The following is a 10,842-nucleotide window of genomic DNA, read 5'->3' on the forward strand; positions in this document are numbered from 1 at the left end:
GGTAACTCCCCTACTGATCTACCCCCAGGCCGAAGTAACTGACCAATCCCTAACAACAGCATACGTCCTAGCAATAAAATAAAATGACTTCTACGGACTGAATGTTTTTTTGCGAACTTTGTATACGGTGCCCGGTTTTAGTTATAAACCGACGTTAGCTTCACGTTCGTGTCCTACCATGGCAACAGCCGAAAACATATTGCTAGTTTTTTTTAGTGGAGTGGATCGCCAACCGGCTTGTTTGCTCTGGCAAAATCGTTCAGCAACATGTTTGGCATATTAGGTGTACATCACATGGACTACTACGATTGAGAGAACTTTATGTATGTTGAATGAGTTTTATAAACCCCGAAGGGCTCTTGGAAGATCCACCCGAAGTAAAATTAGCGATTGACATGGAGGCGCAACCATCAACATCAAAATCCCAGGAGGTTTCTGCTGGCGACGTTACCCAGTTCCAAATAAAGATCACCAACGCCAAATAAGCAACATTTTAACCGGTAATCAAGATTAATTCAATCCACGGCTAACATGCAACATCACAAGTGAAGTTGTAGCGTGAAGCTCAGCGACTACTGCTGACAACGTAAGTCATGCTTGCGTGCCTTCACCATTGTATTCAAACGAATCACGTGGTGTGCCGTTCTCTTTCAAACCCGGGATTCGATCAATAGGGGAGTTTCAGTAAAAAAAACACATTGCAAATCATGCAAATTCAACATTTTCAAACCAGTATACTAAAACAGAAATGCTCAGGGATGCAAAAGAAGGATAGATGTTACTTTTCATTATACATATCTCTGTTGATACAATCCCTCACATATTCTATTCCCAGTTATACCTGCGTAAATGGATTAGCCTCTTTTGATGTTGACATTCAGACTAAAATCACGTGACAGGCTGTTAAAAGTGGCTGTTTCATACACTTTCGCCGGTCTGGAAAATGTGTTTAGTTAGCTCTCATTCAAGTAACAATGCAGATTTCCCAGTTGGAGTGAAACTATTCGACTCTGCCATTAAAATATAGGGGTGTTTTGAGCAAAAAAACGAATAACCCTGGAGTGCACACAACACACTGAATTTCTGAACAAATCTTGCATTATTTACAGCAGCAGAATACCACAGAAATATCAGACGAAACATGGAAACACTATATATATATGTATTTCGGCCTGAACCCTCTCTATTGCAATTCCAGGAATTACCCTCCATATGTGCAACCATTTTCCACCTTTCCACCCAAGCCTGAAAACAAAATCTTAATACCACGCTGAAGCGTTTGGTAATAAAGCTAAACATGACAACAAATTATTCAATTTGCATGACTACCCACATAGCTCAGTTGATTTGTACTATATCAGCAATGTGAGCGATCGCTGGTTCGAATCCAGTATGTTTAGTTAGATTTTTGAATGCTAGTGAAGACAGAACTCCTATGAATCCTATCTCTTGTGTGACGACACTCGTGGTACAGTGGACAAGACAGTGCGTTGGGAACTCAAAGATCGCAAGTTCGAATCACGGATTGGACACTCCTACAAAAGATATGAAAGACGTTAAAAACATAAACAGCTGATTCAAAAACTCAAGTCAGAAAAACAGAACACAAGAATACTACCTCACATAGAAGCCAGTCGAAGTCCACAGTTGACAGCTGTAGGTCATGTGCAACAACAGACACGAGGAGCATGGCTGCTCTCCAAATGGGTTCCGGTCTTTTGTATTGACCCCCTAATGATTACTGATCCCCCTTTCTAACTCTTCCCCCCAAAATAATATATCGCCCCTTTTAAAACGTATTGACCCACAAATTAATGAATATTCATGAGCACAGAAACTGCTACGTCGTGAATAAATTAGCATGATTAAAAAAATTACATAAAGTGTAGGTACGTCTTCTGGAGTCCTGCCCAGAATTGACAACTCGGAAAAGCGTTCCATAAAACACCCTCCAGCAACCCCCTTACCCCCCCCCCCCAACACTCTTAAATTTAATCAATTAAATTTAACTGTAGTTATCTTATTTGTTAATAAATATTTCTTATAAATGTCCATGATGTCCGGTACCGGCATTGTGTTTACAATATTAAAAGCCATTCCGTGTTTCCTGTTAGTTTTCCTAACACCTTTACTTCTGTATCTGATAAGTAATTTTTAGTATCACATTATTATACACATTATTATATCTCCCAGCAGAAACTTTGTTAAATTAAAATATACAATAGTTCATTTGTCATTCTAAATGTGTGAAGTAGAGTGAAATTTGAATCAATATAAATATAGTTTAAATTATATTAGTGTAGAAATGTGGTGGAATATTCACGGAATTCAAGAATATGAGTACAATTCCATGTCATACGTTACAGTTCGTAATATTTATGTTACATTTCAGAGAATGTGTTCCAATACACGAATTGGCGATTAATTGATTTAACTGACGTGCAAACAATCTCATTTAATGTATAAAGTTTTTGCTGAATTTCCGGAAATTACCTCAAACACGCAAAATAAAAGACGCAAAAATAAAATACATTTTACAGTGTTCGCGTGAGTTGCGCCCTCAATGACATGTTTATGTATTGGGCTGTTCAATGTCTGTGAGGGCGCAGCACTGCCATATGGTTCATAATAAGAATTCACTCACCATCTTCATGTTCAATCATTTATTTATACATGATATAAACAACTTACAGTTGTGGTGTTGAAGCAAGGTAAAAAACGGACAAATTGACAACTTTAAATTGGTGCGTAACGGGCTGGCTGGAAATCACTAGCAAGCAGGGGCGCACAGCGAGGATCAGAAAAGGTGAGCACCACATGGTTACGCGCACCTGTTTAACTCATATCAAAGTGTTATATAACTGAAGGAGCATAATGGATTAGAGAGCGAGTAAAATCCACATTTGATATTTGCATAGTTTATACACTCACAATTAAGTATATGCAGCTGTCATAGCATTGACGTACTTGGCCAAGGCTGCGAAAAGGTTTAAGTTCAAATTTCTTTTGTAATTTGAAAATGGGATTAATGAGTGTGGTGAAAGTGTTTTCCCATATTTAGATTAAATATGCTATGTGTAGAAAAAATAATGAATTGTAAACTAATTATAATAATAAAACAGAAGTTGGTTTTAACGATAGTTATAGTTAAATTATTTGCTTTGCAACAAGTGCACACCGTACTTAGTTATGAATTAGGAAGACAGATTGTTTTTTAGAAGGAATGAAATAATTAAATAATTCGATTGTACCCATTTCGATGAAATAAAAAAAATACAGCGTTTTTTTTTTCTATTTTGAAAAATTATCGAGACATATTTCAAAACTTTATGCACAGCTGTGTTTGGTTTACGGTAAATTACTCATTCTACAACTTTCTTACTATCTATTTGAATCATTCAATTGTCAAATGTCATTACAAGAACCGTCATGACACAACATAGGTGTGACAATAACGTATTTTTCTAAACCCCAAAACCATAAATAAAAATTAAAGAAATTGAATGGACGAGTGATACCGAATATTGAATACCCAACCCTAGTATCTAACAGTCAGACCAATCAGAGATCAGATTGATTGTTGGCATTGTATTTGACGTATTAAATCCAGCCTTGTATATGTGCTTCGACTCATGGCGGGCATCCAATTAGGAACAATTATGTTAGTAGTTTCGCTTTGACACCTGTTCCATTCCGTACATTCTTGTCAAATGATGGGCCGACACGTCTAAAGAAGAGTTGTTTCGCCTGCTTTGCAATATTCGTAGAAAGTGCTTTGCTTTGCTTTGTTTATACTACATCAACCGTAAATTAATCTCATTATCATAGTGAGCATTCATGCACAGAAAACCATACTTAACAGAATAAAAGTAACTAATGGATACATATAAAATAAACAAGTCAGTCAATAGCACTCATAATACGTTTTACTCCCGTGGGTTAAATTATGCATAATAAAAGATTTCAAAATCAATTGACAATAGAGTGTAAAACAAGTTATTTCTTAGACGTTTATTCGAAAATCATCACGATCGATGATCTTGTATATTACGTTACTGAAATGCACCATATCATTTCTAACGTACAGTCAGTGACTAACTCGAATGTGTAACTGACTACTGCTACCGTACAGACACACGCGGGCTTATAAATTAGTGAGTATTGTCACAACTATTCTAGAAAAGTGACTTAAGCATATCACACACATGACTGTTGTAACCACAAGATTATTCTACAACCCATACCAAACCCGTATCGTTTTTGGCGGTTATTGCTTTATTTGGATAGCTTCATTATATGACAGACGTTAAGAACAAGTTAATTTCTCTATTCTATCCTCATGTACACTATCATGATAACATACATTTTAGTTCCCGCTAAACATTTTGCGCCCATGCCTCAGGCTGACTAAACGATATTGTTGTTGTTTTTTTTGCGGATTTGTCGTAGTGTTATCCTTTTATACAATTAAATACCATATATTTGCTATTTGTCAACATTATACTTGTAGGGTATCATATTTTTTTTTTCATCCACGTATATTGTTCTTAATAGCTAACAGCAAGAGTGGCGGTGTTGTTCTTTCACATATTTTTTGTCGTGTTCTCGTTATATAAATCTGAATACATGCGTTACGTATTTATGTTCCATTTTTAAACCTTATAGAGTAACAATAACGCACCTAATCTGTTCCCATTAGTTAACGCTGGTTTCCGGAGCAGAGTAGTAACACGCATTTGTCATACGCGATACAATGTTGGATAACCAAAATATAACTTTATGATATTTGTCGTATTTATAGAGCATAACGTATTATATTATATCAACAGACCGTTTGAGTAATAACTAATAACGTACACTTCATTTGACCCTGAAATTTGAATCAATAAAAAAATCATTTTGTAATAACACATCACGTTGATTCCATAAATAAGAAGTTTAGGTAGTGGTAATAATAATAAGTATTTATTGCTTTCCTAGGCCATCGGCCCATATACAAACATATCAAACCAATGCTTAAAATGTAACGGGTACAAGTAGAATATGATAATATTCTAGGTTATTGATCACATGGAATTAAATAATAATTAATTTGTTAACAATTGTTTCCTAACTTCAAATGCTCTGAACACAAACACACAAATATTTTGTAGAATAACACCATTTGTTGCTTGAACAAGCCTTTGAAATTTATCTATGGTTGGTTGGAATGAAAAATGTTGGGGGATTAACTCTCGTCTTAATGTGTTATAGGCTGGGCAAATCAACAGAAAATGATATTCATCCTCAACAAAATTAGCACGACATACTTTACAGAATCTTTCCGTTGAAGGCAAACCTTCGCGCCTACCTTCTTCAATTCTAAGCGGTAAAACCCCACAACGAAAACAGGCAAAAATGCGGACGAGTTTCAGATTGCACCTTAAAGATAAATATTTCTCCGGTTGTAAGGTACTCTTGAACTCAATGTAATTACGTAATTTAGGTTTCAAGGACGCATTTGCCTTCCAAAGCAGTCTCTGCGTGTCGGAGACTCGCAGTACAAATTCAGAAAAAAAAAACGTCCTTGCTACCTACTTCTTGAGTATGAGTACAAAATGTGTTTAATTGCCATCACCCAGTTATTTCTACCTAGGTCACTGAGATTACGCAACATTGAATAGGCATGCCTGGGAATTCTCGTCGGGAGAGTTCTAAGATTCTAAGCCAATACTTAATACAACGTTTAAGTGTGGAAACGAAGATTGGAAGTCGCCCACATTCTCCAACTATAGCTTCTTTGGCAGTACCTTGAGGGAGCCCAAGAAGCCTCCAGCACCATTTCCTATGTACTTCAATTTGGTCGTAGTATTGATATCCCCATATTTCAGATCCGTAACACAGAATAGGAGATATAATTGAATCAAATAATTTGAAATGGGTGTCAAAATGAACCCCATTAAGTTTAACAGATACCGATGAAAGAATCCTAAGCGTTTTCCCAGCCTGGTCCTCTAAAGTAGAAACTGCTTTAGACCAAATGTTCCTGGAAGAAAGCACGAGACCTAAATACTTATAATAAGAGACAACTTCTAACTCGCATCCCTCAAGGTACCACTTCTCGTTTCGTGAAGCGTGACCGCCTTTGCGGAAAACCATAACTTTTGTTTTTTGTTAATTAACTTTCATACACCACTTGCTACAAAATTGCGATAAAATATTAATCAAATTCTGCAGGTTTGGAATTGAGTCACTAAAAATGGCTACATCATCTGCATAAAGTAAAGCGAACAGATTATAAATGTCCTGTGTTAGTTGAATCCCCAAATTTCCCGAGTTAACCAACATCAAATTTAATTCTTCAATAAAGAAACTAAATAAAATAGGGCTCAACATACATCCTTGTCTGACCCCTATCGGACATTCAAAGGAACTTGAAAGATTCGATTCAGATTTGACACAAGACTTAACATTACTATACATAAAACGCAAGATACAAAACATGTTACCATGGATACCGATTGTTAATAATTTAATAGTTGGTGATTCTATCTAAATGACATATTTAGCTTTCTTTCTCATTTGTAATGCATTTCTAGAAATGGCGTATTAACTTATCCCAACAGTGAAACAGTAATCTACGTACAGGCCTTTGTACATGTAATACGTAACACTTTCCTAACTAGAGAATCTTACATCAAACGCCAAGGACATCATTTGCGTCTCCTATTGCGTTTGGGTGATTGGTTTTCGAATAACATGTTGATTTGTCAAGAAACACATCTTTTGTTAACTAAGTGTTTTCTAGACAGTTTTGCTGAATAAATTTGTTTATATTTAGAAAAATTAGCTACGTTCTAGGCTGAAGTAAATTTCATAAGTGACAAGGTGATAATATATGTCACTTGGACATTCATTTTTCTTCTACTTTATAACTTTATGTATAGATATGACAACAACTTAGTTCAAATATAAACGCAAATCTACCAACTTTGCACTCACTTTGCACAACTTTGCACGCTGTTTTAATTACTTACATCCATTATAGCCGACCGCAAAAATTATTTGTTCATTGAAAATACGTGCAAATTTTATAAATATTCTATACACTTAAAAATCAAACTAATCAGCACGACTTTCTGCTCTAAAAATGTGACAGGGCAATAATCCACAAATACACACACAAAAATTATGTCTTTTGCATGTGTGTGACGAAAGCAACAAAAAAAAATACTTCACCAGGTAGTCTCTCATGCAAGTACTAGCCACGCCTAATTGATCTTGAGTTTTGCGATGGGTCGATCTCCTGACCACTCGGCTATGAGAGTCATTTGAATTTTGTCCGAATTTGTGTCTTTCGTAAGTTGACCTATGACCTATACATGATTTAGGAGTCAGTACGATAATAAACGGCCATTTACGACATTTTTTTTTCACTTTTTCGAAATTTTTCAGGACACATTTTCACGTAAATCTGTTATTTTTGCAATCGCTTTCCACAACTTTGTAAGCAGTTTGTTCATCATTTTACATATTGATAGTGGTATAATCTGCTAATATAAAGAACTTTTCACACACTTTTACTTATTTTTTTTTAAATTTAACTGCGGGGTCGATATGACAATGACTTAGTTCAATTAGCAAACACATCAACTTTTCATCTGCTTTATATATATTTTTAATCTGTTTTAGAACATGTTACGGTCAGCTCATTATGACACTCTGCTATTAATACTTGAATTTTATTCATAATTTTATTCATAATTCAATAGATAATCTAGTTACTGCTAGTGCCGGGATTGTAGAAACTACCCAGGCAGTGTATATCCCCAAAGCTTTGCACCCTCTCTTCGATTATGGCTTAGCAATGAGTGAATCGGATCTAGGTATGTTTTCCCTTTACTTTAGTTTGTAAGTAATTACTTATACAGGAATGACTTTCTATGCGCAATATAATGAATGTGAATGAATAATTACTCTCGCAAATTCTATTGTCAATGATGTAATTAATTATCTTTTTTAGTTCAACTCTTATTTGCATATATCCAATAACATCCGATTCAACTGCAGAATCACCGGAACAAGACAATGAATACAAATGAATTGTCATCGTCAATTGAGTGACCAGAGTCTCCCACAGTGCCATCCGTCCAGCATATCTAGCCTGCAGTCTCCACTATTTTCAAATACTAGCCAGTCCCCACAGCTTTCAATCACCCATAAGCCAGTTTTCACTACTTTCAAGTACCAGTCTCCACAGCTTTTAATTACCAGCTAGTTCCCCAAGCAAAGTACCATTCAGCCTCCATTTTCAAGTACGAAGCCCTCTTTAAAACATTCAACAATCATTCATTTAAATACAAAACGTCCAATAACACAAGGAAAGCACAAGAGATCGTCGAGACTTGATGTTTACATGTGATGTGTATTTATTTCAATGTTAGTAAATAAAATTGTTATTCTGAAATATCACTTTTAGTGATTCATCTAAAAACAAAGGTTTATTTAAATACAAAAGCTCACAAACTAATTTAGAGACAATACGCACACAATATTGAATGTTACATTTTATTGAGAATAACTGTAAATAAAAAACTCCTTGCCAATTATTAAATCTAAGACAGCCGCCAAATTAAGGTTCAATGCTATAAGGAAATCACAGTCATTTGTTACTAGTTAATAACATTCATCCTTGAACAGAAATCTCATTGTCCAGTTTTCTTGTCCAGCTGTCTTTGTCCAGAAAGCTGAGATTTAATTCTTGAAATGGTGGCGTCGGTCTGCTCGCAGATTTGTGAGTTCGGTCTGGCAATTTTGATGTTTGCCTTGTATGCATTCATGCTGTAACCTTTGATTTGTTCGTAAACGCACTGTCAATAATTTCATCGCGGAATAACCGTTACTAAGGTGTTACTCGGTTTATCAAACTGTACATTGCCAGGCAAAGAAATATAAAGAAAAGAAAGCATTTAGGGGTATTGGCGGCTAAATCATCCTACTATCACACCGTTTGTGTTACGGAAAGTAAAAAAAAAATAGCTTCTAATTTTGAAAACAGCCAGAATCTACAAACAACGCGTACGCTTTCGTCGGGCTCGAAAATCGAAGGCCTGCATAGCAATGTTTTGTCTTTGAAAGTAGTGCCACTGTAACGCATCGGCCAATCAACGACAAGCATAAGATCGTGTGATGGCAGAGATATATTCATAGAAATAGAACCCTGTCTGGGAGATTGGTCACCGACCTGCATTGTCAATGGCCTGCGTCTTACTTGCCTTTCGCAAGAGACGCCGGGAACCAGCGAGTATACGTCAAAGACTCGCTCTGTCACCGAAGCGCGCGAATTAAAAGTATTACAGTGTGAAACCCTGAATGAAATACATGAAAACTACTAATATACTAACATATATATTGCTGAATTAATACCACAGTTTTTTTCACAATCAGGCTGAGGTGTGTTACGAAGCATAACAGGCAACAACAATGAGTCATACGTCGGGCTAACTGGGAACTCTGCGCTGAACTGTAAAACTGAATTGTAAACAGCGCCATCTGATTAAACTAACAACTACACCTGCACTTTCGACGTATTCGTTTTTTTACTATTTACTAGTACCCGGCTCTCGCATTGAACAAATATGCAAATCGTGCAGGCCACAGCCAATGAAAAGACAGCTGCCGTAGCTATGTGTACGTTGATAACGTCAATTCGTGCGAGCCATCGTCGTCATTTAAACTCAAGCCATCATGATGAGATCGTCAGTAAGTATACCCTCTGTGTCGCACTTCGACAAAAATGCAATATTTTTGTACGAAAGTATGTGGTTCGTGGTAAAGAATCATTTTGAGTCGAATCGAGCAATGTATTGTTTATTAATTACCAACGTCACTAATTGGGCTATGTACGCATACTCATGTTAATCATTTTTTGTCAACAGCTACCTAAAATGCAACCAGCACAAAGGTGGCTCCTTTTGCCCGACGTAAACTGTACGCCTCAATGCATACAAGAACTGATAGACGCACAGTTTAGACCTGGCTGAATCGTGACTCAGAACTCCGCGACTTAATTGTTCAGTGATATAAACATGATCACTAACTCCAAGAACAATCGTCTGAAACGACGATAGATAAATATGTTGTAGTAAGTATACGTGTCAACTCAAAACCTTTAACTGTGGGCGGTAGAAGGCGATACGCAGTACCGTATCACATATTTGCATTGTGTATATTTAATGAGTTATCGAAATATGATGGCGGTTGCTCTGAAGGCGATAGATTGTTTTCACATACTCATATCTCTGATAACAATTTTTTGTATTCCTATTTTCTCAAATTCCTATTTTGACTATTCGTTCAAAAAATTCATTGTTTTATCTTTTTCCCGCAACCCCGGGCCCGCCCGATTTTCAAATGATACCATGATTGATACACTAGATTGCGTTAACATTAATATTTAGTAGGTCGAACAAAGTCCGACCTTGTTGCTGTACTTTGGAGTAGCCTCGTTCTATGACCCAGACATGTAAGAACTGGCGATACGGCCACAGTAATTAATGTCTAAGTTTCGTATTACCACACTCGTAGTTTATTTTATATTCTGACCAACAACTCCAAACTTAATTTGGATGTGAAGATGCACATATGAAGAAGACGCAACATTAAAGTTGCTGAAAACAAACATTGTACACCTGAGTATGCTAGTATTGTGAATTGTATGTTTTATTTAATTTGTGATTGAACTATAAATGGAGGATTTAATTATTCTAGCCATATCGCCAGTACTTGAGCTGAAAAATTCTTTCCATACTTATCGGAACGAGGCTGCTCAAAGATATATTTGTACGTAAGGCATAAAAACAT

At 36.2% G+C, this 10,842-nt stretch overlaps 1 long non-coding RNA gene across 1 annotated transcript; it reads left to right on the forward strand.

Annotated features, from left to right (window-relative positions):
- Positions 1-9,685: 9,685 nt before the first annotated feature.
- On the forward strand, positions 9,686-10,123 carry LOC144349929 (uncharacterized). Its single transcript, XR_013420090.2, has 2 exons — positions 9,686-9,741; positions 9,918-10,123. It is a non-coding gene; the product is annotated as an uncharacterized LOC144349929 (long non-coding RNA).
- Positions 10,124-10,842: the final 719 nt, after the last annotated feature.

The sequence above is a fragment of the Saccoglossus kowalevskii genome, chromosome 19 (assembly GCF_978046115.1).
Source record: "Saccoglossus kowalevskii chromosome 19, keSacKowa6.1, whole genome shotgun sequence".
Classification (NCBI taxonomy): domain Eukaryota; kingdom Metazoa; phylum Hemichordata; class Enteropneusta; family Harrimaniidae; genus Saccoglossus; species Saccoglossus kowalevskii.